General features: G+C 48.1%; 1 protein-coding gene and 1 long non-coding RNA gene across 6 annotated transcripts in view; one reads left to right on the top strand and one right to left on the bottom strand.

Moving 5' to 3' along the window:
• Window positions 1-26,924, top strand: part of elfn2b (extracellular leucine-rich repeat and fibronectin type III domain containing 2b) — a 95,069-nt gene that overhangs the window by 35,623 nt on the left and 32,522 nt on the right. The window lies entirely within an intron of this gene.
• On the bottom strand, window positions 21,698-26,089 carry LOC148648705 (uncharacterized). The gene is made up of 2 exons (XR_015926471.1): window positions 25,260-26,089; window positions 21,698-23,638 (listed from the first exon to the last, which is right to left on the bottom strand). It is a non-coding gene; the product is annotated as an uncharacterized LOC148648705 (long non-coding RNA).

Below are 26,924 nucleotides of genomic sequence, written 5' to 3'. Positions count from 1 at the left end.
CAGGGTAGGAAAGTGTCTCCTGTTCGCAGTTTTAAAAGCACTTCCACTAAGTTTCTACTTGTTTGGTTCGTTGATCTTTATGGACAGTGGGGTGACGTTGTTGGTGCCTTTGAGCATTTTCAGAACTTGTACTGGTTCCACCCCCCAAAAAAAATGCATTTACCCTGTCAATGACTCAGATTGTCAATGAATGCAGGACATTCTCTTAAGCCCTGTAGTGTATCTGTTTGCTCTTCTCTGAAGTCATTCCATGCAACATGTGGTGACCTTAGCCCCTGTGTCCCTCTGGTCCTAGAGCCCTCGTTGGGTTCTGAGCTGTGGGTGGGTTCTGATGTGTGCTGGAGACTTGAATTCTGGGTGTTGTGTGCAGAGGGGAAGGCGTTTCACTGGACAGTGATCGGACACCCCAGGGGGCGTGACGGGAGCTCGGGGTGACCGCTGCGTGTGTCCCGGCTGGCTCTTGTCAGTGGAAAGTCATGGGGTTCAGCTGCAGAGAGGCTGTTCTGCGTCCACCCTCTATCACCTATGGGTGCATTGCCACCACAGGCCCCTTTGTGTGCGAACAGCTTAGGAAAGCAGTTCCTTAAATAGGCCAGCCAAATTCATGAGTTCCCTTCCTTTGAACTGTAGAAGGTGTGGCTTTTTGTACCCATTGAGCTTGAGTCTTTCATGTTTCCAGTCTTTTTTTTTTTATTTGGGGGAAAAAGATGCCTTGTTCAAGTAGAAAGAGAATATTGGAAAAACCAGCTCGATTCAGGAAAGCCCAGCATTCCTGTCAAGGGTTTGATGCCTTAGATCTATGGGCACTTCTAGATGCACTTAGAAAACAAGCTGGCCCAGAGTTAATTAGGCACGACTTCCCTGCTCTGGCCTGTTTCTCAAGAGCATAAGGGTTTAATGGTGACCTAGAGCACACAAAAGAATTGCAAATAGAAGCTTTTGACAGTGTTGTTTTTAATGCTACATAAAATAAAGGGCAACATTTTACTTGTGGGACATAGGATAAAGGACAACACAGCGTAACAACTTGCATGATCCTGTACAGTGGTTGGTACAAATGAAACCCCAGGCACACAGCTCCTTGTGATGGCTCATAACGAGGCATGCTTTCATCCGAAAGCTGAGAGCAGAGCTCCAGGTAGAGACGTCGGGGGGGAAAATGACAAGATGTTATTAAGGACTTGAGAGCTGACGGGGACTAACTGCAGATGCAGCACAGCAACCATGTGGTCCTGGCAAGTGGGTCTGAGAAATTTAAGTTTGCTGTACGGTTTATGCATGAAGCTGTATGTTGGTAATGAAATGTCCCCTTGGGGATGAATATAGTGTTTGAAATTGATTTGAGTTCACGAAGGGGTTGCAACAGTGTTTATAGCCTCATTAAAGCAAATCCACACCAATTAAAAGTTAAGTGTTTATTTCTAAAGTAAAGATATTTGAAATGCTCTCGGTGACAGTTTTTACAGTCCATCTTTTTTTGTGAAATGCAGAACTGTAGTGCTGAATGGGTGCAGTGCTGCATGTCCACCTGTCCTGACTTGCTCAGTTGCACTTCAGTGAGCAAGACTTGCTTCTGCCCCGACCTGCACCGCCGGTGAACGAGAGACTGTGACCCGTCACAGTTTTCGGGCGGCCCTGAGCCCTGTGCCCACGCCGCGAGCAGAGGACACGCCCACCCAGCGGGGGCCAGTCATCTGACACGCGACGTTCTGCTTGTGCATTAACTGTAGGAGTGGTGCCCCTCCCGCGGTCGAGAGGAGCCTGGCTGACCGATCTCAACAGCCCCTTGGGAGATCCCAGTCCTAGCTGGCGAGTCTAAAACCTCAGGCTCGAACCTGCAATGTTTGGGTTATAGAGCTCAGCCTAAATGCTGAGTGAGCCCCCTTTTACAGGTGGAGCCTTTTGCTTAGCCTGTCTCTCTCTTCTTCGTGCTATAGCTGCTGACGAAGGCGTAGTCGCAGTGTGATGGCACCTCCAGCGAGAACTCCTGTTTCTTGGAAAGCTGTGCAAATCTGGAGGTGTGTGTGCTGCCTGGTACATCAACATAAGGTCCCTGCACAGTAAACATTTTGGTTGTGCAAAGCGGTGCTACATTCCCTCAGTGAACGGGGATGAGCGTGGTGTTTTCAAACTGGTGCCCGCTGCAGATGACCTGTTGGTTTGCAATGCACAGGCTCCGGCCCTTCGGACCCTTGTGATGGTGCCGGAGTCTCACAAGCCCGGATCTCTGGGAATTTTGTTGGAGTTGTTTTTCTGTTCAGCAAAGCAAGCCAGTCTGCAAATCAGCAGCCTTGCCAGCACGTTCGGATATTACAGCCAGGCTCTGCTTGAAACGAGATAGAAGAGACGTGTCTTGCTTTCCTCATTATTTTCTTTTTCAGCTACTCGCGCTCTTCCCAATCCTTGTCAAGGGAGCCCGAAACACCTCTAATTAGCGAGCGCCAGCAGCTTCATTAGCACAGTGGCCTGACGAGAAGATTTCCACATCAAAGGCGAGAGCGAGCTCGGAGCGAGAGGAAGTCTCTTCTGTCTCTATCTCCCCGGCTCTCAGCCTCTCTTTCGCTGCGCCAGGCTGCTACCCTCTGGTTTTGGTTGTCCTTCAGTCCTCCTCTCCCTCTCCATTCTTCTGCAGAACGGGGCTCTCTTTCTCCCCGTGCAAAAGAATGCTTTTCTCTATCCCTCCTCCTGTTGACCACCCAGATCCCCCTCTTTCTCTGCACCCCTCTAGTTCAGGCTCGTGCAACAGCAGAATGCTCCCATCAACTTTGCTGTATCTCTATCCTGTAGAGTAGAAAAGCCCTGTTTGTCCTCTTCCCCTCACTTTCTCTCAGTTGTACAATAGATGCTTCCTGAAATGAAACAAGCCCACAGGCATGGACACAGGAAATTGAAGAGGTCTCTCTGGGTTAGTCGCTCACTTTGTCTGAATTGAGCCCAGGCGTGGGAAGGGGGGGGGGGACAAATCACTACAGTGCTCAGGATTAGAACAAGAGAAGAAAGACCTCAGGACTGTAGGATCCAATAGAGAGCTGTTCTGGGATTACAGGTTGGCTTGTCCAGGCTCTGGAGAGGATGCTATGCCTTTGAATGAGCTAACACTGTTGATGCCAGCCTGCAGCACTGACAAACAACCAGATTCTTCAATCACGCTGAAAGAAATCTGATTCCAAGTGGATGTCTCATTGCCTCAAAGCACCGTTAAAGGACTTTAGAGCAGACCTGCCTCCACCTCTTAAGGAAGACTGGCTGCTTCAAGCTGAGCTGCTGCATTTAAACGGGTTGAATCTGGTGGTAGAGTCTGATAAAACATTGCCAACACTGTGCCAACTGTGAACCTGCAATGGCTTTCTCTTCCTGGATTAAAAAATAGGTTCTTGTTCCCTTTACTGAAAGACGTCCACATCTAATCCCTATGAGTAATTAATGACTAGTAATGGACTATTAGTAATATTCACATTTAATGGTAAGTCATGCGTTCATTTGATTGGTGTCTTCATCTAAGCTAAAGCAATTTGAGTCATATATAAACTCGAGGGAAACTGTAAATAGACACACAGGGCTATGTGAAGGAATTAGGTCTAACCCTGCAGGGTCCAAGGCTGTTGAAGGTACAGTATTAGAAGCTCAGCTCAGTAAAGATTGTGCCCGTTGTCTGACCATTGGAAAACTTGGTAGCCGCTTGTGGTGCTGGGTGGGCATCTCTCTGTACAAACCTTCACATTGCCCCAGTAATGCCAGTCTCTGGCCACTTGAAATCGTACTCTTAACATGCTGTGGCTGCTTGAAATGTGCCTACCTATGCGTTCCTGATCTTCCGCGTAGCTCAACGTGTTCTGTTAGATTGATGCTGCTGCCTGCAGCTTTCCTCTGCACAGTGCAGCTTGCATACCGGTATCGGCGAGTTTTGGGCCGTCCCGTTGTCGGTACCGTTATTTTGTGCAGGGCTGTGAGCGGCCACACGCGAAGAAACGACAGGCTTGCAAGCAGTTGGCAATCTTGACCAAAAATGTTCTGCCCCGATCACCAACCCAAATCGCGCCCATCGAGGGTGAATGCTGTGCCATTACCGACTGCCAGCCACAAGCTGACACTGTCCTCTTGCCCCAGTGCTTACAAACACAGAGTTTGCCAGGCTCGCTTTTCTGTTTCTTCCCTGTGATCAGCTTTCGTTTACCCTCCTCCCACTCGTGACTGAGGAGGATCGCTGCGTGTTCGCGGTGGGAGCCGCCGGGCTGCGTCAGGGGGTGGGCAACTCGGGCTACGGCAGGTGCGAGGGAGATCAGGCAGAATTCGCAGGCTTTCCTGCTCGGTCTGACAAAGAGAGTTCGCAGGCTTTCCTGCTCGGTCTGACAGAGAGAGATGATGCGAGGTTACAGAGGAGAGGACGGTGGCACAGGACATCTGACACCGGAGATCTGTTTAGCATCGGAGAGAGGGCGCATCCTTAGCAACAGCATCCATAGAAATGGCATGTGGTGAGAGCGGAGCAGGGAAGAGAAGGAGAGGGGATATCAGTCCGATTACATCACTGAATCTGACGGGATAAAGCAGAGAGAGACACAAACAGGAGAGAAGGAAGGAAGAGCCTTAATTTAGAGGCTGAGAGAAGGGGAGCTGGAGGCAGAGGAGAGGACGGAGAGGGGGCAGGAAGAGAGAGACCTGCAGATGACCATGGATGAAGGATGAAGGAATAATGTTGGGGGGGTGAGAAAATGGGAAAGACAAATATCCTTATTTTCTCAGAGCCGTGGGGGTTATATAACCCGACCTAGATTCTCTAATCAGATCAAAACCTCGCTAAATAGGCCGCAAAAACAGAGCTGAATAACAGCGAGGAAATAGCATTTAAACCATTTCTCTTTAAAAATGTGCAGAGACATAATACACCATTTCCACTGGCTGCCCGAGCTGGACCACTCCTGCGTATTTCTGCATTCTATACCTTAACAGGCATGGGGGCTGCAGTTCCCCGGAATGATTTTACCGTTAATTTGAAATATTAACTCTTGCATTTCCGTTTTTGAAGTGCTTCGTACTCGGAGAGCTCGGGTCAAGAGCACTGGTATCGGGAAAGCTTTCAAGCCGGCAGCTAACAAAGTGATCTATTGTCAAGAGATTGAGCGTTAATAAGAAGTAGAGATTTTTAGAGCATACTAACCAGGCTATGTCACTAAACTCCACCTGGACTGTAAGAATCTAGAGCACTGTGTCTGAACTGTCCCTGTAAACTCCACGAGTAGGAAGAGTATCTGTACAGTGCAGCTGGGCTCTCTCAGTGAACGCCACAGCTAGACTGTGTTCAATACAATTCTAGAGCAGTGAATGGCTGTGGGATTGTACTCCACACTTACTGTACCACGAGAATCTTATATATAGTTACTGGGATGTTCAGAAACTTCACATGGACTATCAGGATTTCTACGGCATGCCAGTAAACGCCACACTGACTATAGGAATCCAAAATAAGGTGACTGACCTGTCAGTAAACTCCACATGGACTATTTCTAGAATACTGTGAGTGGGATGTGTCAGTAAATTCCACTTGGACTATAAGATACCAGAGCATAGTGACTGTGCTGTGTGAGAAATTTCCACATGGGCTGTAAGATACTAGAGCACAGTGACTGTGCTGTGTGAGAAATTTCCACATGGACTGTAAGATACTAGAGCACAGTGACTGTGCTGTGTGAGAAATTTCCACATGGACTGTAAGATACTAGAGCACTGTGACTGTGCTGTGTGAGAAATTTCCACATGGGCTGTAAGATACTAGAGCACTGTGACTGTGCTGTGTGAGAAATTTCCACATGGGCTGTAAGATACTAGAGCACTGTGACTGTGCTGTGTGAGAAATTTCCAAATGGACTGTAAGAGTCTTCATCAGCGATGGCCTCTGGTGCTTTATATTTTATCCATTGCAAATTTTCGAATAATATTCTCAGATATGGACTGCGCCCATGCACATATCTGAAGGGTTGCAAATGAAATGAAATGAGGTCGTTTGGCCCACATCTTGTGATTCAGTACCTATCCAAGCTCATACAGCTGTTTTCTGAAGAGAATGAGCTTCAACAGCCTAGCTGGGCAATTTTGTTTCAGGCACCTTAAGCTTGATGGGAAGAAGTGCAGCTTATTTTCTTTCCTGAATGCAGTGGCAATAAATTACCTACTGAGTCTTCGGGGGCTTGTTTGTTTGTTGACCTTGAAGTACAGATCTTCTGGTTTAATACCTGAGGGGGTTCTGACTACATTAATCCTACCCCCTCACGTTCAGTGCTCAGAGTTGGGTATTATTTATGCATTGGAGCATTTTTTAAAAATTCCATGCCTGGTCAAGGCCTGCATTTTTCATTAGGAATCCCAGCATCCCACTGGCTGTTTGTATCTCTGCCCGTAGTATCCAGAGGACAGAGGTAACAAATCAACATCAAGGCATAAATGCCTCAGTGCTTTACAGACATGGCTGCCCGTTTGTTATTCATGAAACCAGCCCACGGGTGTGTCCAGCTCAGCATGTCAATGAGCGAGGTTTCTCCAGGTGAGAGGTCGGCATGCTGGGATTGCCCAAGAGCACACTGACCCACCCTTTGCCCCAAAAGTCAACAGGGAATCAGCCAAGTTTCCCTGCACTGGGACTGTGTCAGAGGGTCACATGAGCCCCCTCTCTGCAAGAGAGTCTCGAGACTCTGCTCTGCCGGCCCGTGGAGTCTCTTCCTGTATGTCCGGAATCATGCGGGCTCGGGAGGCATGCCTCGGACCTCTCGGGGGCTTAAACGGAGTACTGTCAGGAAGGAAATGGGAAAGTCTCCTTCTTGTTACCGGAGAAGAAGTGCATTCATCTGAAACCAGGCTGTGCTGCCATTTTCATTCGGATACTCTTTATTCTGCAAATCCCAGATACAGACATGGCGAAACACAGACCCCAGCGTTTCAAAAGACTATGTCCCCCCCCTAACCTCTGATGGTCTCCATGTCTCTATCTGTATCACATGTGTATGTGTGTTTCTGCCTGCATCTGTATCCAAATCTTTATGTACAATAGATCTGTAGATCTTGATCAGCCGAATCACTGTCCAAATCTGAACATTCATGTCGGTATCTACAGTGTGTCTATTTCTAGATTTGCAGTATATCTCCAGTATTCGGCTATTCATGTGTTCCATTGAGTGAAACTGCCTCTCTGGCTTTTACTTTTCCACACACGTCCATCTTCAAGTGTATGTGTATTAATGTCTATATCTACTGGCATTTCATCCACATTTTTATCTCCAGTAGGTCCTAGGTCTGTATCTGTATATCTGTCTTTTGTTATATTATACTATATCTTTATTCGGGTATCTGTATATACAGGACTGTGTCTCCATGGAGCTATACAGATCCTGTTTCCCATGGAGTGAAACTACACCCCCTTGCTTTCACTTTTCCCACCCCCCCGGCTGGCTGGCTGACCACATGCTGTGCTGCTCTAGATTCTGCAGTTCCCAAACTCGGACATCCGCCGGGATCCGTCAAGAAGTGTCCGGGTGTGAATCCTCGGATCACTAGGCCACAGACGGTGAGCTTGATACGAGCCCGATGGCCTCCTGTGTTTCGGTTTTTGGAGCACCGTCGGATGCAGCCGGAAAAGCGCCCGCTCGAGATCGCCCCCTGGAGGGAGGGTGACGAAACCGGCCCAGAATGAAATGAAGCGATGGGTGAAACTGAAACTGAGCCGATCCTGGGCTCAAGCCGGTGATGTCGGAAACGCCCCCCCCCCTCCACCCCAGCCTGCTCTCCCGGTGTGTACTGGCTGAGCTGATCTCTCCGCCGCCAGTGGGGCCCCAGCCTGTTCCCGCCGAGTCCTTGTGCCTGCTGTACCCCCATGAAAGCCTCATGGGAAACAAGCAAGTCCTGAGAATGTGCCTTCTATTGCAATATTCCGATGTCTGGAAATGTGTCAAAACACATTTGAAAATGCAATGAACCATCTGAAGACTGCATTCATTGATATTTAAATATATTTCAGGCCCACATAAGTATTTACATATCTGGTGGAGAGATGCAGTATATTATTGTGTAGGATAAACTGAATATATTACTGTGTGGTACATTAAAGTACTCTTATAAAGTACTCAAATATTCACTTACTGGTGTATTTATACATTTCTGGCATGTTGTATATATTTGCATATACAGTATGTGAATATATATATTGATAAACATGAATATAACTTTAGCTGCTTTCTGATTGTGGATGAAATATATGATTAAATTTTCCGATTCTAAATGCAACTCAGTGCTTTTGCTATTACAGTGCAGTGCAGGAACCAGAGAGAGATTTTTTTTTTGGCGTTTCAGTCCAACTTTTTTCTCCTTCATGTACAAGTGTGATTCGGTTCCAAGCTTCTACGGAGATCTTCGCTGTTTCGTTTGAAGGCAATGGGTAATTGTGAGCTGCACACTATAGTACAGTCGGGGCCTTTCACCGTCATGGATGTGCAGAGGGAGAGGCAGTGTTTCTGATAAGAAACGCCTGCCAATTAACCCCATTAGCTGCGATTGCTACAGTCCGTGTGATGAAATAGGCACTGCAATACTGTGCACTGACTGCAAGGGATAGTTTAATCAATGTGAATTAATCACTGTTAAATCGGTGAAAACTAAAACGGTTGTGATAGTTACCCTGAGCCAAGCGGTGATGCTTCTGAGACACCTACTGTATGTTGTAACTATCGATTGCGTGCAAGACGTTCGCAGTGCCGTGTATAAACCTCTGCGTCTAATTGCCATTAAAGGGGTTATCCTTTATTAATAGACACCCAGCAACAAAGATGTAAATAAGGAACAACGCAGTCTGCTGCGCCTTGGCTGTGTGAGCGCGGTGTGGCTTCTCCGCTGCCTCTCAGCCATTCGGGCTAAATGTCTTTGGCGTTGACGGCAAACTGACACCGCTTTTGCCTCCTCGCAAGAGACGCACACCCCCTCCCCCTCCTCCTCCTCCTGCCCGTCTCTTTTCCCCAGCCTCTCTGATAGGAGCCACACAGAGATAATTACTTTCAATCCATTAAATGAGATTTTACGCAGTCGCTGTGTTAAACAGAGAGCAGGCGGGAGGGGGTCGCGGCGCGGCTCTCCCGGAGGAACAGCCGAGCGGCGGGGACCGCCACCCCGCTGTCCCGACTCGGGGAGGCAGAGAGAGAGAGAGGGGGGACGGACAACAAACGGGAGGACAAACTTCCGATAGGGGACGGAGAAGGGAGAGGGCGAGCGAGAGAGCTGGGTTCTGTCAGGCGGACAGGAGTGGGTGGGCGCATCGTGACGGGCTGGAGGGAGAGAGAGAAGGGAGCGCGGAAAGAAAACAAAAAAGAGGGAGGAAGGAGAGAGAGAATGCTACAAAGCGAAAAGACTGGGAGAGGGACCGGAGAGCTGAGCGGAGAGAGTGAAATCACGAAGACCAAAAAAAAAAGCGTTGGGCGTTTGGCGCGGCTGGGCTTCCCTGCCTGCAGGGAATGCGGAGGTATCGACTGCCTCCGTCCAGCCTCGATCAATCACTCCTGCTAATTTCCTAATGCCTTCGTTAGCGAAACGAGGGAGCGCGGGGAGGAGGAGGGGGGATTCCTCTGGTCCAATAAAAACCTTACAGGTTAAAAACGGCCTCTGTTGCGCCCATGGAAATGAACCAAATGCGCAACTCGAAGATTTATACCCCAGTGCCTGCCCGGCAGGATACTTCATTACTCCCCGCCTGCGTATCCCGATGGAGTCCCATAAACACTGGCCGGTCAGTTTCATAGGACCCGCGCATCTGTTAACCCAGGTTAATGTGACTGCTTTATTAGGAAGAGGGGAACCGTGCTTTTGTAGTCCTTTATGCACTGTCAGGCCAGTACATTAGAGTGGGCTGTCTGTCCTTCCGGGTTTATATGAATATCCAAGCACTTGATCATCAGGTTGCTCGCCCCGTTGGAAACGTGTAGTACACAGTGTGAGGACTCTTGTGTAGGAGAAGCGAGGCTGGCCTTTTGTCCGTTGTGCTGCTATGATTGAATGGTTGTGGAGCATTGGAAGGCTGGATCGTTTAGTTGGTGCGGTCCCTTGCAACAGGTTACTCTGGGGAAACACGACATCCGGCCCCGCGCACAAGTGGCCAGACCGTGGGGGGGGGAACGGTAGACCCCGAGCAGCCCACCCCCTCCCCCTGCGGCTGAGCCCTGTGCCTTCCTGCAGTCGAGAACTGGCCACACACAGCGCTCACCCCGAGCGGCCATCCGCTCCCTGTCCGCTGAAACGCCTTCCCCTCTGCTCCCCTCCTCTGCACGCGACGCCCAGAATTCAGGTCTCCAGCACACGCCGCCTTACCGTCTGCAGCAGCTCAGGACCCACCTGTGGCAGGGGGTCCGACTCGGAGGCGCCCGCTCCCTCAGAGAAAAGGGGGGCGGGGAGTTCATCCCATAGAATAGCACTGGGGTGCTGTCTGGGTGGAGTCTGCGTGTTCCCCCCCCCCCCCACTTGTTTGCGTTGGTTTCCTCCGGCTGCTCTGGTTTCCTCCCCCAGCCCGAAGGCCTGCCGGTGGGTGAACTGGCCTCTGGGAAAGCTGGCCCTGGTGTGAGTGGGTGTCTGCCCCTGGTGTGCATGCCCTGCCTCGCGCCCCTAGCTTACCAGGACAGGCTCCGACTCCCCCGTATTGGATATTGATCTTGTATTGAATGCTCGTGACGTGCTACGCTCCCTCCCAGTGGTGTGTTTGGGGGGTATTTATTTCAATATCCCCCTTTCCCATGGGAAGGTCTCCCGAACAGTAGAGTATCCGCACGGTGAAGCCTTTGCTGTCGTTCCGCCTCGATGTCGGTCAGAAGCCCCCTTTGCTGAATAAAATAAGCCCAGATGAAACGAGAGAAGGAAGAGGAGCGAGGGAACACGTCAGCTGTGCGCCGGGAGCCCAGCTGTCACCACGCTGCCAGAGATCTGCAAGTGTGCTGTGGCTTAATGATTCCGCAACTTCAAAAGCTCTCCTCTTTTTAGTTTTTCCCCCTGTTTCTCCGGAATAAAAATGCCTTTTCATCTCTCTTTTAATTTTCTGGTGTAAGAGAGGGGCTGACAGCTGCTTTCCAGCCCCCCCCACTTCTCCTCTAACTGTTTTATGTTTTATTCATTCTCAGGACAAGTGTGGCAGCCCAGTGCTAAAAATATTAGTCAGAGGAAACTCTGTGATCATTATTTTATACCGTCCCTGGAGACACGGGCAGTTTCTTTGCCGGCTGCTGATCTGCCTCTGTCTTTTGCAGAGACTGTAGTGTCCTACAAAGAGCTCTCTGTCTGTCTGTCAATCAGTCAGGAAACCTGTTAGCGTCACAGCCTTCCAGTCAGTGTCTTATTCAGTCGGCGTGCCAGGCAGGGTTTCAGTCCGCCAGTATATTCATCAGTCTCTGTGTAGCTCTTTCAGTCCGTTACTCAATCAGAAGAGGGGGCTCGGTGAAGAGAATCGGAGGAGGGGGTGTTTCTCAGCCCAAGTGTGACGTGACTCCACTCCCCCAATCCCCCCCACCCACTCTCAGCACTGTGCCTCAGTCAGCACCCAGCATCTCTGGCAGTCAATCAATCTCTCTGTCTGCACTGGCTCTCCCTGCCTCTCTCTCCTCCCCGTCTCCCAGCTCGGCGCAGATTGGTCTCATTGGCATGGCAGGAGAGCTCCGCGTGAGCCAGAGGGTTTGAAACCGCACGAATCGATAAGCTCTCTAACGTACTCTCTGTCTCTCTTCATCTCGCTCTGTCCTGGGCTCGGTGGGTTGCTCTCTCCGTCTCGGTCTCTCTCTTCCCCGCTCCCTCCCTCTCTCTCTCATTCAGTCTTTCTCCCTCTTGATTCTGGAAACACGTCATGCCCTGAACGAGAGATATCTCTGGGGGTCCTCTCTAAAAGAGAAGTAGCTGCTGCTCATCAGGCTGGAGAGGTTCCAAAACCTTTTCTGAACATTTGGGGTTCAATTCCCCCAACTGTTAGACCCTCCACTTTACAAGTGGGAAATGTCCGAGACCCCGGTGACTTCACAGGACCGGATGTCTTTCCAATACCTCGAGAGAAACCCAGAAAATCATCCAGGAAGTCACGAGTGCAGTAGGCGAGTAACATCAAAGGATCTGCAGGCCTCTGTTGTTCTAGCTACTTTCAGTGTCTCAACCATCAGGCTTAACAGGAATGAAATTCATCAGAGAATTGCTGGAAAGAAACCATTATTCTCTCAAATCCCAGTTTGCCAAAGAGTTTCTGGATGATCCACAAAACTACTGGAAGAATGGTTTCTGGACATATGAGTCAAGTGTTGAACTTAGACCATACAAGAGATTAACCTCATCCTGAATGTTTAGCAGGGTGTAGGCCATTTGTTTATCAGCTGAATATGACTAGAACCTGCGTCTTGCAGCAAGACAGTGATCCACAACATACAAGCAGAGCTACAACAGAGAAACTGAAGAAGGAATGTAGCATTTTGGATTGGCCATGTCAATGTCAGGACCTAAACTTCAGCGAAATGTTAAGACCGGACCTGATGCAAGATGTTCATGCAAGGAACCCCTCGGATATCAATGATTCGAGCAAATCAGTATAGAAGAAAATAAGCCCAAATTCCTAAATGTCAGTCAGCTCAGGGAATGTGTAGTTGAAATCATTGCTGTTGAAGCCACCAGTGCCTGAATCTAAGGATTCACAGACTTGTTCACATGAGGACGTTTGCTGTTGAATCACTGTGTTAACTAATCCAGACATATTTTGTGTTTAATCAGGTTCTTTTACATTTTTTGGTCTAAAATAAATGAGAATGTGGATAAATGTAGAGGGTTCACGATTTTCTTCTTGACACTGTAATAAGTTGCTAGCAGCTTTATGTTGTAATCATTTCATTTCTTTCTTTACAGATCCCACAGTTAACATCAAACATAAGACTGTTTGGTTCTGAACTCGCGTTCTCTTGGTTGAGAAGTGTCTTCAGTCTGTTTTGCAATGACCTTAAACCTAATATCCACTTGTGTAACTGCTGGTCTCCAAGATATTCCCTGAGCTGAATTATGAATCTTTACATCATTTTCTCTGTTCCCAGCTAAGAAAGGTTCAGTTTCCTGAACTACTCTGAAGAGGGCATTTGCTTCAGGCCAGTAGGAGGTCTGGCTCCTTTCCTTTGTGCTGCAACTAGAAAAGCAACATGTTTACTGCAGTGTGATGAGTAAACGTTAACGCAATTGTAGCGTGATGTAGAATCAATTGCGTTACAATTTTCCTCAGTTTGAATTCTTCTCTTTACAATATACTGTGGCCAATACTATTCCTTCACACACTGTAGGGTTGATGAGTTTTCAATGTACAGTACTTAGCAATCTTTCTCATACATTGCATTTCCCAGTTCAGTATTACAGAACTCTTTTGATATCTCGTTCACGAAATCCATGTTTTCTCTATGCAGAATCAGGGTTAAATGACTTCTGTGAATTTGATCAATTCACTTGTAATGTCTCAAGCTCAGGTTGAGCCCAGAGTGGCGAATAAGATGAGCGACAGAACTGACCCCTGGGGTACCCCTTTAATCCTCACTCCAGTCTGAGGTGCCTAGTGACCCCCAGGACGTGTTCCTGTGGAAGCCTGCAGTTTTGAGCTTGAGGATGCGTCTGTCATGTTGTACTTCATCAGAAGCTTTCAGAAAGTCCAAATATTTCATGCCGTATCCCTTCATTGATGTATCTATCTATCAAAAGTTGCTTGCTCGAACAAATCCAGCAGACTAGTGAGACATACTGTAGCCCATGCAGACAATCTCCTAGCACTGTTTTCATTCAGGTGCTCTTCTTACTGGTACTTTGACTATGTCTGTAACTTGGGCTATAATTGAGGTGAGGCAGATCGGTCTGTAATTGCTGGATCTCCTTTGTTCCCTTTTCCATTTATTTAGTCAGTAGACACATCCCCGGCCCCGAGAGTTATCTGCAACGTCTCCATTGACAGTTCTGTGAATAATTTCCCTTGTCTCTCCGAACGCCAGTGGCTAAATACCGTCTGGTCCAGGTGATTTATTGTTCGTACAAAGTTATCCTAGTAACCTTAGCACCTCTAGCCGGCTGAGACGTGCTGGTGTAACGTTCCCCTTGAAAACACCTGCGATTTCCTGCTCGTCTTCTGTCACAGATCCGTTCACATCCCTGAGACATTTCTCTTTCTCCCTTCCTGATCTTCTGCTTTTGTAATGCTCAAGAAAGCCCCTTGGCATTCGTTTTTTGGCTCTCGTTGCTGTGTTTTGTTCTCTCCAGGCTCTTCTGGGATCTTTCTTGACTTGTGTGTGCAGTTCTCTCTGTGCTTTTGCTGCGTTCTGATCTCTTTTGTGTTCCTCTACAAAGCGTTTCCTTTCTCTCTGTGTTTTCCTTTAGTCATTTACACACAAAAAAATAGGTCAACATTTTCCAGATTGTGATGTGTTAACCTTTGCAAATTTTTTTCCCCTGTATATCTAGCACACCGTTTATGAAACCTAGATTTAGCGATTTCTAACGATTCCCTAAGTTCCTGCCACTTGGTATTTCTTAAGCCCTGGATTGCTAATATCATGAATCATTCATGACAACCACAAACAAATAGGTTGTCTGTCATTTCATCTCAGACCTTAATGGCTTAATTGAACCTGTTAAATGGCTACGGATTTCAATCAGCTGCATTTTGCACCTCTCAAATCACGTGCCAGCTGATCCGAAAGTAAACTGTAACGTATGCCCAGTTTGTAAGCTGAAGGAAAAGGTGATTAATTTCAGATGAGATCCTTTAGGATTGATAGGATGATGACGATATTTGTAGAGGAATAGGAGGTGGTAAGGATGTCTGGTCTTGGAGCAGATCTCTGTGAAGAGGCAGAATGCGTTTGCAGATTTGAATCTGGATTCGTGATGCTTCTGTGGAAAGATGGATCGGTGCCGGTTAGTTAGTTTAGTGGAGCTCCACGGGGTCCAGCTTTGCGTGCTGATGGTGCTGGTATGGTTATACCAGTCGTCTCCTCCTGCAGCTGAACTGCGTTTGATCAGAACTGACCCCTCTGGCACCCCGTTATTCCTTGCTGCAGTCTGTGTCTAGTGACACCCAGGATTTTTCAGTTCAGCAGTCTATTTTTCCCCCATTTCAACTACTGCTGTTATCCCTGTGGATGCCTGCACTCTTGGCCTTGAGGATTAATCTGTCATGTTGTACTTCATCAGAAGCTTTCAGAAAGTCCAAATATGTCATGCCGTATCCCATAATAAATGTATCTACTGCACTAGTTACTTGCAGTATCCAGCAGGCTAGTGAGACATAGTCTGCCTCTTCTGAATCTATGCAGACAATCTCCTAGCACTCTGTTTTCATTCGGATGCTCTTCTTACTTGGTACTTTGACTACGTCTGTAACTCGTGCTATAACTGAGGTGAGGCTGATCGGTCTGTAATTGCTGGATCTCCTTTGTCTCCTTTCTTCATGAATTTAGTCAGTAAACACATCCCTGGCCAGACCCAAACCAAATGAAACGTAAAGTTGTGTCAAAAGTGCCAGAAGGTCATGATACGGTGTTTGTGAGGGTTTGCAATAAAACCTATGCAATCTAAATTACTGCTCAATGCACGAGTGGAATGCTTTCCATATAAGCTGTACTCCATCACTCACTAAAGATGGTAACTGGCCAACGGGTTCCTCTCTCTCTTTCTCTCTTTGTCCTCCTCTTGCCCTATCTAGTACTTACCTTCTGTCCCAGTTAACTAGAGTGAACTTCCCCCAGAAACTCTAGGCCAAGCAGTAGGATTTAGATGACTACAAGCAGCATCTCCGTCACCATGACAACCATCACTGTCCTGTTTGTGACATCATCTCTGCTCCTTGATTACATCATTACCCAAGCCAGCCACTGGCTTATTCAACAAGCTCTTCGGTCGGTGGTCCACGGCACCTATATGAAAACCGCCTGAATGGGGTTTTCGGAAGACGGATTGTGTCAAGGATTCCTGTCAGCACAGGTGCAGCGTTGAAGAAAACCCCCGTTGAAGAAAGCCGACTCGTTCGTTTTTTCGGATTCTGCACTTTCAGCAACCCCTGCTTCGGAAAAGCTGCTGTAGAGCTCATTAAAATTTAAAGAAAGGTCGACGTTAATAATAGCCTCATCCATTTTAGAGCGCGCCGCTCCGGTAAATGCTGGGAGTTCCGTGCACAAGACGACATTTATCCAAAAGATGAGACGTGAAGCAATTTGGCCCACGCAACCCAGGGATTGGCTGGTCTCTTTCACAAAATTTATCCTAGCTGTGTTAAAACTGCCGCTGACAGAGAGAGAGGAGCACTGCGGCAGGGACTGGGGGAGAGAGGGAGGCAGTGTGGGCTAGTGGTGAGAGCTGAGGCACTGGGAGAGAGAGGGGGAGGCAGTGTGGGCTAGTGGTGAGAGCTGAGAGACTGGGAGAGAGATAGGGAGGCAGTGTGGGCTAGTGGTCAGAGCTGAGGCACTGGGAGAGAGATAGGGAGGCAGTGTGGGCTAGTGGTTAGAGCTGAGGCACTGGGAGAGAGAGAGGGAGGCAGTGTGGGCTAGTGGTTAGAGCTGAGGCACTGGGAGAGAGAGAGGGAGGCAGTGTGGGCTAGTGGTGAGAGCTGAGGCACTGGGAGAGAGAGGGGGAGGCAGTGTGGGCTAGTGGTTAGAGCTGAGGCACTGGGAGAGAGAGAGGGAGGCAGTGTGGGCTAGTGGTTAGAGCTGAGGCACTGGGAGAGAGAGAGGGAGGCAGTGTGGGCTAGTGGTTAGAGCTGAGGCACTGGGAGAGAGATAGGGAGGCAGTGTGGGCTAGTGATTAGAGCAGAAAAATGAGAGACAGGAGGGAGGGAGGAAGGGAGGCAGCGGATGAGTAGTTAGAGTTGTGGATCTGTGCCTCTACACTTATGCAATATTCCCATTCATTTTATTTCAAGATCATACAGATGTCAGCCCATTAACTATAATTACGCAGTTGTCCTATTTTTAGTAGGATGATACAGATGGGATGAGGTAAATGGAGGACCTGTTAGTAAAACATCAATCAAACCCTTTTTTTCTTTAGTAATGATCTAGTTCTTTCATTTAAGAACTATTTGTGTCACATCTGAGATTGTACTGTACCCACACTGCAGAACCACAGACCTGAGGGGTAAATGGTTTTCTGCTCCACCAGGGCATTCCTGTAACTCTGCAATGAGCAAGAGACCTGCATCTCTCTATCACTTGTTGGGCTTCACAGCGACTCTGGTCCAATCAGTCTCTCGCATCAAGAGCACTAAGTTCATCGCTGCTTTTCCTCCTGCTGGTTCTCAGCTTCCCACTCTCATCATCGGTGTCTCTCTGACACGCCCCAGATCAGCTGCTGACTATGCGAGCTAGGTGAGGCTTGGCCGAGACATCAGCCCAACACATCCGGTCTCTACTGAAGATTTGCGATCAATTATCTTTCTCTGTTTTTAGAGCAGTTTGGATGAACGAAGAGCTAATCAACAGGGCTTGGCTCTACACCACCTGTAGCTCATGGACAAGGAGCCTGTGGTAGGCTCTTCTCCAAGATGTCCACCTGTCAGTCTTTCAACATTTGACCTGCTCACTGAGTTTGGCAGCAGGAGGGTACCCCTAAGTCAAGTATACTGTATAAGCCACTGCAAGCTTGTGTGTGATCTGCGGGTCCCAGGGGGTTGATAGTAAGCAGCAAGCAGAGAACCTGCTGCCACTGGCCAGGGAAGTCTGCCACGTCTTACCGGTGTCCACCCAGTAGTGGCCTGCTGGTGCCATGCCCCAGACTTAAGCTGGCGACACCAGCGCTACAAGGCCTGTGTTTCCAGGGGCACCTGAATGACAAATCTGGCAATACAATGATTTTGTTACTTGGTCACAATGAACAAAGGAGGAACACATGCAATATCAGTGATGTGCAAGGGGCATAAGAGTCTGGGCTTTCAGTGTCTTGCATGGGAACTCAGTGCACCCACAGAAATGGGTGCACAAACGACGCCGGTCACTGCGGTCTTGTTCAGACAGTGCACCCACAGAAATCCGATGCATGAGGCCAGTCACTGCAGTCTTGGCACAGCCCTTTTCCGACGATCATTATTCCATGTGAGTTATGAGATCTGAAGACGGCATGAGTACCACATATCATTCATCAAAAGGAGTTCAATCAATTCTAATATCCCTAAATTAATGGGAGCAGTATATCTCTTTAAAGCAGCCTCTTGTCTTTCCAATGAGAGTGAAACAGATAAGAAGATGGGATTTTTTGCCCTTCTTGCTCTTATCACAATCAGTAATTCCACTTGTAGATAATGTTTTCGTTACACCCACATCTTTGAAAATCAATACTCGTCCCAGACCCTTAATGGGGAAAAGTATCATTGTTTTAAAACAACTTATTACTCGTAGGTGATGCAACGTGCAAGTGATAAATCTGTAGATTGGTAAATTAAGAAGGCCGGACATGCTGATATCACAGAGCAAGCAGCAATCTTGAATTAGCTGGTCACAATGTGTCCTGCAGCAGTTTTCCTTGGCTTGGGTAAGGTCAGACGGAGACTGAGAGGAGGCAAAATTGATAGCTCACCATGTAGGAAATTAGTCCACTGTATTCCCCATTTCCATTTGGTTTTACCTGTAGGTGTAAACGAGCTGATTGACTGAACAGCTTCGGTCAATGGAATTGATTCATGATTCCTGCCTCACTCTCTAGCAGAGATCTTTCCCTTCTCTGTTAGACAGTGGCTGGTCTCTGGGTGGCACACAGTGTGGTTTAAAGTAGGATGAGAGCAGCATGGAAGTGGTTCTTTAAAATAAAGGTCTCCCGATGAAGAACGTACTTACACCTCAGCAGGAAAAAATAGCTTTGGATTTGAATTCTATAGGTTAAAACGAACTGGGGATTTGACGTTTCATGGATGCTGATCACTAGATTTAGGGCTCAAGGAATGTTTGTTTGGGGAAAAAACTGAACATTTCCATCAAAAAATGCCCTAGGCTGCAGCATTTGTTAGCGTGATGGAGATTTGTAAATGGTGGAGACCCTCGTTTTTACTAACTTTGTATTAAATTAGAAGAACAGGCCATGTGCTTTTAATAGCTGGTTTGGTTTTTTGGTAGCTAACTGATCCAAGGATCTTGTCCAGCTGTTTCTGGAAAGAAACCAGGACATCGATGACGCAGCTGGGCGGCTTGTTCCGAACATTCACCATCGTGAGTCAGGAATCAGTGGCCTCATGTTCCCAGTTATAGGAGCAGTTGGAGATACAGTGCCTCCATGTTGTGCCCAGTGAACTGCCGCCCCTGTCTCTGCTGCTGTTTATGTAGTTCTAATCGAACCGCAGTTTTGTAGTCTGCACAAGTCAGGCTTATTAGTGGCTACGCAATTTAATTTGGAAAAGAAAATGAGCAGCAAATGCGGTTAAAAGCAGTCTGAGCTCACTGGCGTGTTGTCAACCTGGGGGAATACTCACACAGACAAGGGACAGGGTTCGCCACTGTGGCGTTATAGGAAAAGCTTCTGTGAGCTCCAGTCTGTTAACAGCGATAAAATGGGCCAGTGGGTAGACAGAGCCGGGTGAGGAAGAGGAGGGCAGAGTGAGGAAGAGGAGGGCAGTGTGGGCCAGTGGGTAGACAGAGCAGGGTGAGGAAGAGGAGGGCAGTGTGGGCCAGTGCGTAGACGGAGCAGGGTGAGGAAGAGGAGGGCAGGGTGAGGAAGAGGAGGGCAGTGCGGGCCAGTGGGTAGAAGGAGCAAGGCGAGGAAGAGGAGGGCAGTGTGGGCCGGTGGGTAGACAGAGCAGGGTGAAGAAGAGGAGGGCAGTGTTGGCCGGTGGGTAGACGGAGCAGGGTGAGGAAGAGGAGGGCAGTGTGGGCCAGTGGTGAGAGCACAAAGAGAGGAAGAGGAGGGCAGTGCTGGCTAGTTAAGCAGGGTTTTGAGATGTATAGTTCAACAGCCCAGATACAATATTCTAGATTTTGATTTCTTTGTAGTTTTTTAGTAAACCAGTAAGGCAGCTAGTAAATCAAACACATGTGCATACATACATCACTCCCCCCAGCCTCCTTCAAACCAGCATGCCAGCTCTGTGATCTCTCTTCCTTCCTTGAAGACAGGTTTTTGAGGCTCCCCTGCTACTTTCTCTGCTGTGGAGAAAAGAGGGTCTTAACTAAGAAAAAGACTCAGATCTCTTTTCTGAAAGATGGAGGACTATACCATCTACAGATCATAAGGGCACAGCAAAGTCTTTATAACGTATTTGCTGACAGATTTTCTCAAGCTCTTCTTACATGCAACTATTTCTAAAGCATGAAAAACACAGTTTGGTTTGTTCTGGAATGGTTACTTGGAATCAGTACCTCCCAGGAGTCTGAAATGCTCCCCAGTCGACTATAAGGGTCTGATAGTACTGAAGCACTGTAGTAATTTTGTGAGCCCCGAACATCAACGTGCTTTTTCACTTTTGTATACGTCTGTTATCCCACTCAGTCTTTGTGCACTCCTGATCTCGGATGATTAGACCATTAGAAGACAAGTTACAAGTGAGAGAGAGCCCCAGAGGGTATACTGGTTGCTATTAGCCATACAGCTGTGTAGCTTGTTCCATACTTCCACAACCCTTTGTGTAAAGCACCTCCACCCAGTTATCGTTTGTGCCCTCTGGTTCGTGTCCACTGGGCTGACAGTGTCAACGCCTTTTGATTTGGAATAATTTAATCTAGTCCCTCCATAGTCTTCTTTGTTCAAGAGTAATAAAAAGTTCAGTTCTTCGAGACTTGCAGTGACAGACATCCCTTTAAGCCATGGAATGGATCTGGTTTCTCCTAACCAGTTCCAGAGCAGCAATATGTTCTTATAAGTTCCAGACCATCAATTTACATGTTATTCTAGGTCTTATTCATCTCTTGTACCATTAAACTTGTCTAGAAGACAGAAATAATGTATCATTCTAAGTGTCACTCTGTAAGTATATACTGTATAACGTTTTACTGTATCACTATATTTATAGTTGCTTTAGACTTTTTGATTAAACATTGTGTGCCAGGAGTTGGCCCAGTCTTGAATTCTGCATGAATCCTTAGAATTTGCTTTGCACTATTTACTATGCTATGATCTGCAGATTTAACTAGCTTGCTAGCTACATCAACATTTACATTATTGAAATAAACTACAAAGAGTAGTAAAACCTAATACAGATCCCTGTGGTACCCCACTAATTATATCGCACCAATATGAGCTGTCACTCCTCATCTGTGCTGTTTTCTTTCAATTATTTGCCAGTTCAGATCAAAGACATGCATTACTGTGCCTACAGTCTGCAGTTTGAGATTTAATATTTCATGAATGAGTTCATCAAAAGCTTTCTGTAGATCTAAATATGCTATATTATGTGCTGTTTAATTGCTCCTGTTTTGCCTTCAAAGAACTTCAACAAATTAGTAGTTAAGTGTGACCCATCATTTTGAAAACTACTCTGTTCTCTAGAATCCTGTTGCCCTCAAAAAACTATTCTCTTAGCTTAATTCAAATGATTATTTCCTTGTTCTTGCACGTGGTAGAATTACGGATTCCTGGACTACACACGTTTGGTTTGGTTTTATCACCTATTTTAGAGATGTGTTTTCCATGAGTGAATTTGCAGTCAGTGGGTATTTCCCGCTGCTGGAACAGTTTTGAGCTCGAAGAATAAATCAATCAACAGATCGACTGGGTTTTTGCAGCCACAGCAGTTTTATATGCACAACAAATGAAAACTAGTGAAGCAATGTGGTGTGTGTATTGTGACTTGAATACAGTGGTCATATTCTCTGTACAATCTGTATGCGGTATCAGTGCTCTCTGCAGGGTCTCTGCACAGTATCGGTGCTCTCTGAGGGGCCTGTGCACAGTATCGGTGCTCTCTGAGGGGACCGTGCACAGTATCGGTGCTCTCTACAGGGTCTCTGTGCATTATTGGTGCTCTCTGCAGGGTCTCTGTGCAGTATCGGTGCTCTCTACAGGGTCTGTGGACAGTATTGGTGCTCTCTGCAGGGTCTGTGGACAGTATTGGTGCTATCTGCGGGGCCTGTGGAGAGTATCGGTGCTCTGTGTGGGGCCTGTGGGCAGTATCGATTCTCTCTGCAGGGTCTCTGTGCAGTATTGGTGCTCTCTACAGGGTCTCTGTGCAGTATCGGTGCTCTCTACAGGGTCTCTGTGCAGTATCGGTGCTCTCTGCAGGGTCTCTGTGCAGTATTGGTGCTCTCTGCAGGGTCTCTGTGCAGTATTGGTGCTCTCTACAGGGTCTCTGTGCAGTATCGGTGCTCTCTACAGGGTCTCTGTGCAGTATCGGTGCTCTCTGCAGGGTCTCTGTGCATTATTGGTGCTCTCTGCAGGGTCTCTGTGCAGTATCGGTGCTCTCTACAGGGTCTGTGGACAGTATTGGTGCTCTCTGCAGGGTCTGTGGACAGTATTGGTGCTATCTGCGGGGCCTGTGGACAGTATCGGTGCTCTGTGTGGGGCCTGTGGGCAGTATCGATTCTCTCTGCGGGGCCTGTGGACAGTATCGGTGCCCTGAAACAGGAGCTGCGGCGCAGGATGAAGTTCTGGAGACTGGGCAGACTGGGTAGACTGGGCAGACTGGAACAGGAGCTGTAGTGCAGGGTGAAGTTCTGGAGACTGGGCAGACTGGGTAGACTGGGCAGACTGGAACAGGAGCTGTAGTGCGGGGTGAAGTTCTGGAGACTGGGCAGACTGGGTAGACTGGGCAGACTGGAACAGGAGCTGTAATGCAGGGTGAAGTTCTGGAGACTGGGCGGACTGGGAAACTGGCACATGGCTGTGCTCTCTGATATGGCTGCTGTCGACCTGAGTGCAGAGAGAAGCAGGGTCACGTCCTCCTGTCTTCGCAGACACAGCCCTGCTCCCTGGTCTCCTCCAGCTCTGAGCCCCAGCGTCTCCTTCTCTGCTTGTCGTCCGGGTTCGTCCTCCGGTCTCTTTTATTTCCATTTATTTTTGATTCTACCTCTGCCTTCGCTCTCGTTTTTTTTCTCTCGCCGTGCCTGCAGCCACTCGCTGGCCTAGTTTCGCGTGGAGCTGGGTAGGGTTTCTGCTCCCGTTTCGAGCAGGGAGAGACAAGGAGCACCAGCCGGAGCCAGCGGAGACCATTCCTGCACCACCTGCCCCTCCACGTTTCCTCCTGGACACTCTGGTCCCTGTCCAGGACGGGCAGACCAGACAGCCGAGCTTCACTTAGCGCAGGTGTGTGGGTTGAGGTGCCAGGATCTTCGGTGATTCACCCCGATGGCGTGTGCACTAACGAACAATCCGTTCATTTCCCATACGGAGCAAATGAAACTCCCGTGGCGATCTGGCACAGTGACGGGGGGGCGTGGCAGTACTTCTGCACCTCAGGCACTGGGATCCATTCTGGACCGGAGGGGGTGACTTCGGTGTGGAGTCTGCATGGTCTCCGTGCGGATTTTCTCCCGGTGCTCTCCAGTTTCCTCCCACATCCCAGAAACACAATCCCACCTTTGCGCCTGGTGCTTGTAGACAGGACAGGCGCTGGGTGGACAGCAGGTCTTACTCCCTCCGAATTTCCCACGCACAGCACAGGGGAACAGACATGCCCTCCAGATCAGTCTGTCTTGCATTTCAAAGAACTGGACCTGCCCTGCGGGAATATAAATATATTTCAGCTCTAAAGGTCGGGTCACTTAATGAAATAGGTCAGCTGTTTAAAGGATCAATAACTTGGGCATTTTTTCCCTTTAGAAATGTTAAAATAAGTGATTAGGGTGACCTATATTTCTAGACTAGGGTTCCAGGTGGGTGACTTCTGGTGCTTAAGGCATATACAGTACAGTACATGCCCTACTATTCTAGTGAGTGGCTCTGAGGGGGTTAATTTTTAATACTACCCTGTGGCAGGAGCTAAGAGGTCACAGCCAACATAAATATCTGCTAATTTTGCATATATGGCCTTATAATTAAAGCCACAGTGTGTTGCAGGAATCAATAATATGTGCTTGGAGTGAACCTGGACAAGCCTGGCTGAAGCAGAATAAAGATTTAGTTTGCAGCTCTCTCCGGTTGCTTGGGGGCCAATGAACTATAAGATGTGTTGCTCTCTCAAGATATATTGACGGGATGGCGAAATTGTATTTTTATGATTCGGCAGGAGACTAGCCTATTATTAAAACGCGAGGATTTGGCTGGATGCTAATCAGATTTAGCGACTTGCTTTTTTATTGAAAAGTAATTTCATAGTTTATAAGCAGTGATCTTGTCACAGCAGGGCTTTTACTGTTCAGTTTTATTTTGAATATATTTGAGCCACATACTGATATTTATGTCACAGCATTGTGATAGTTTCTACCTGTCTGTTTTCTGACCACATCTTTCAGGGGTCGCAGAGGAGCTGAAGCCTATCCCAGCAAGCAAAGGGCATGAGGCAGGACACACCCTGGACAGGACGCCAGTCCATCACAGGGCACAGGGACACAAACACACACACTCACCAGTGTGAGCGGCCCTCACCAGGGCCAATTTTCCAAGAAGCCAGTTGACCTACCACCATGTGTTTGGACTGGGGAGAACATGCAAACTCCACACAGATAGCAGCACCCAAGGAACTGAACCCAGGTCCTCAGTGCTGTGAAACAGCGGTGCTGACCACTGCATCACCATGCCACCTACTATGATAGTTTATGTAATTCAATTTAATTTCTAAAACGATCAGACTCTGCACTTGCTCTAGGTCTCTTCCACTGAGCCAAATAGAAATCCCATAACTCTTATTAAAGTGACAACAATATGTACCTGAAACATTTAAAATATATATAAAATATGCTGTGCAGGGTATTGCTTTATATTCAGTCCCTTTTGTGCAGCTTCTTGTTTTTAAATATGTCACGCTCACCTATACTGTATATGGTGTCCTCTAAAAGTATTAGGACAGTGAGGTCTAAACTGGGGTTTTCACAGACACAGACAGGGAGAGAAGCTGGGGGTCAGAGCGCAGGGTCAGCCATTGTACAGCGCCCCTGGAGCAGTTGGGGTGAAGGGTCTTGCTCAGGGGCCCAAGGGAGTAGGGTTCCTCTGCCGGCCGCGGGATTTGAACCGGCAACCTTCCAGCCAGATCCTTAGCTACAGTGCCACCGCTCTGCCCTGTGATGGACTGGTGTCCCATCCAGGGGGACGACTTTGGTACTCCCTGTTTGCTTCATGCCATGGAAACCAGGATGACGTTGGGATGGCTGTACTGATGTGGCTCAGATACAGAACTTCCTTACCTTCCTGCTGTACAGCTGCATACTGTGAAGGGGCCCTGTGCTCGTTCCTCCTGCTGATCGGCCTCAGGACACACTGCTGTCACAGTGCTGCCCTGCCTCTTCAGTCATCCTGATTGTGATGCACACTGTCGCTACCAGCGCTGGTGCCACCAAGAGCTCCACCAGTAGCTCCTCTCTTCAGAGCTCGGTCAGCCGCTTTCCTGTGGAATAGAGGCTCGTGTAAACCTCTCAAAAATGGAAAAAACATTCATATAAAATTAAATGTAAAAGAACAGCCCTGGTTTGCGCTGGCACGGGTCATACCACTCTGTGAATAATGGAAGTTGAAATGCTAACCTTTTCAAAATGTCAGCTGGAGGCAGCGGCTGGAAATGTTAACACTGAGATTTTGAAGTATAGCACACTGGCACCTCATTTGTGTGATAGGTTTCCCAGGGGTTTGCCATCTTGAAGCACAGAAACTCCTAAGGAACAAGGGCTGTCCAGTCCTGGTCCTGGAGGGGTCAGTCAGTGTGTCTGCAGCAGGGCTGTCCAGTCCTGGTCCTGGAGGGGTCAGTGTGTCTGCAGCAGGGCTGTCCATTCCTGGTCCTGGAGGGTCAGTCAGTGTGTCTGCAGCAGGGCTGTCCAGTCCTGGTCCTGGAGGGGTCAGTGTGTCTGCAGCAGGGCTGTCCATTCCTGGTCCTGGAGGGCTGGTCAGTGTGTCTGCAGCAGGGCTGTCCAGTCCTGGTCCTGGAGGGTCAGTCAGTGTATCTGCAGCAGGGCTGTCCAGTCCTGGTCCTGGAGGGTCAGGCAGTGTGTCTGCAGCAGGGCTGTCCAGTCCTGGTCCTGGAGGGGCAGTCAGTGTGTCTGCAGCAGGGCTGTCCAGTCCTGGTCCTGGAGGGGGCAGTGTGTCTTTAGCAGGGCTGTCCAGTCCTGGTCCTGGAGGGCTGGTCAGTGTGTCTGCAGCAGGGCTGTCCAGTCCTGGTCCTGGAGGGGTCAGTGTGCCTGCCGCAGGGCTGTCCAGTCCTGGTCCTGGAGGGCTAGAATATCTGCAGGTTTTCCAGGTCTCTTTAAAGTACCATTACCTGAAGAGCTGTGAGAAGCTATTGAATTGATGCAACTAAACCATCAATTTTTATTCAGCTTGTTAATTATTTCTAATAAATTATAGCAATTTGCTAATGTAGCTTGTTAAGAGCTACGTTGTCAAAAATAATGCAAACATGACAATCCTACGTGTTATAAACAGTATTAACAATGTGCCAATTGTGTAAAAAACTACCATTCCCATGAGCACCTGTGTACCTAGAGGAAGTCTCTCTCTCACACACACGCGAGCAGATTGGAGCAACATTCCTTGGTGCCAGCTGAGCCTTCGCAGTCAGATTATAGCTGCGCCTGTGCTTTTCTTCCTGCACCAGGATCCAAATGCCCGATTGTAGCCTTGACACACATAAAACCTCTGTGGGGTGCAATTCAGGTTCTGCCGGTGATTGACGTCAGGACTGATTAATAACTTCTCATTTTACAACAGTGATTGGTGTGAGCAGTCTGACTCATAGATCTTATTGTAGCCATTAGTTTTTTATAAGGAATCCAAGACATTTCACAATTTTTAACCCAGACAGTGCCAGGGATTGGCCTTGTATTGGGTTGACTTCTTAAAGTGTCCATCCCTCAGTCCAG

The sequence above is a fragment of the Lepisosteus platostomus genome, chromosome 14 (assembly GCF_059453375.1).
Source record: "Lepisosteus platostomus isolate fLepPlt1 chromosome 14, fLepPlt1.hap1, whole genome shotgun sequence".
Taxonomy (NCBI): Eukaryota; Metazoa; Chordata; class Actinopteri; order Semionotiformes; family Lepisosteidae; genus Lepisosteus; species Lepisosteus platostomus.
Note: the sequence above shows the minus strand (reverse complement) of the source record. Positions and strands in the feature narration are given on the sequence as shown.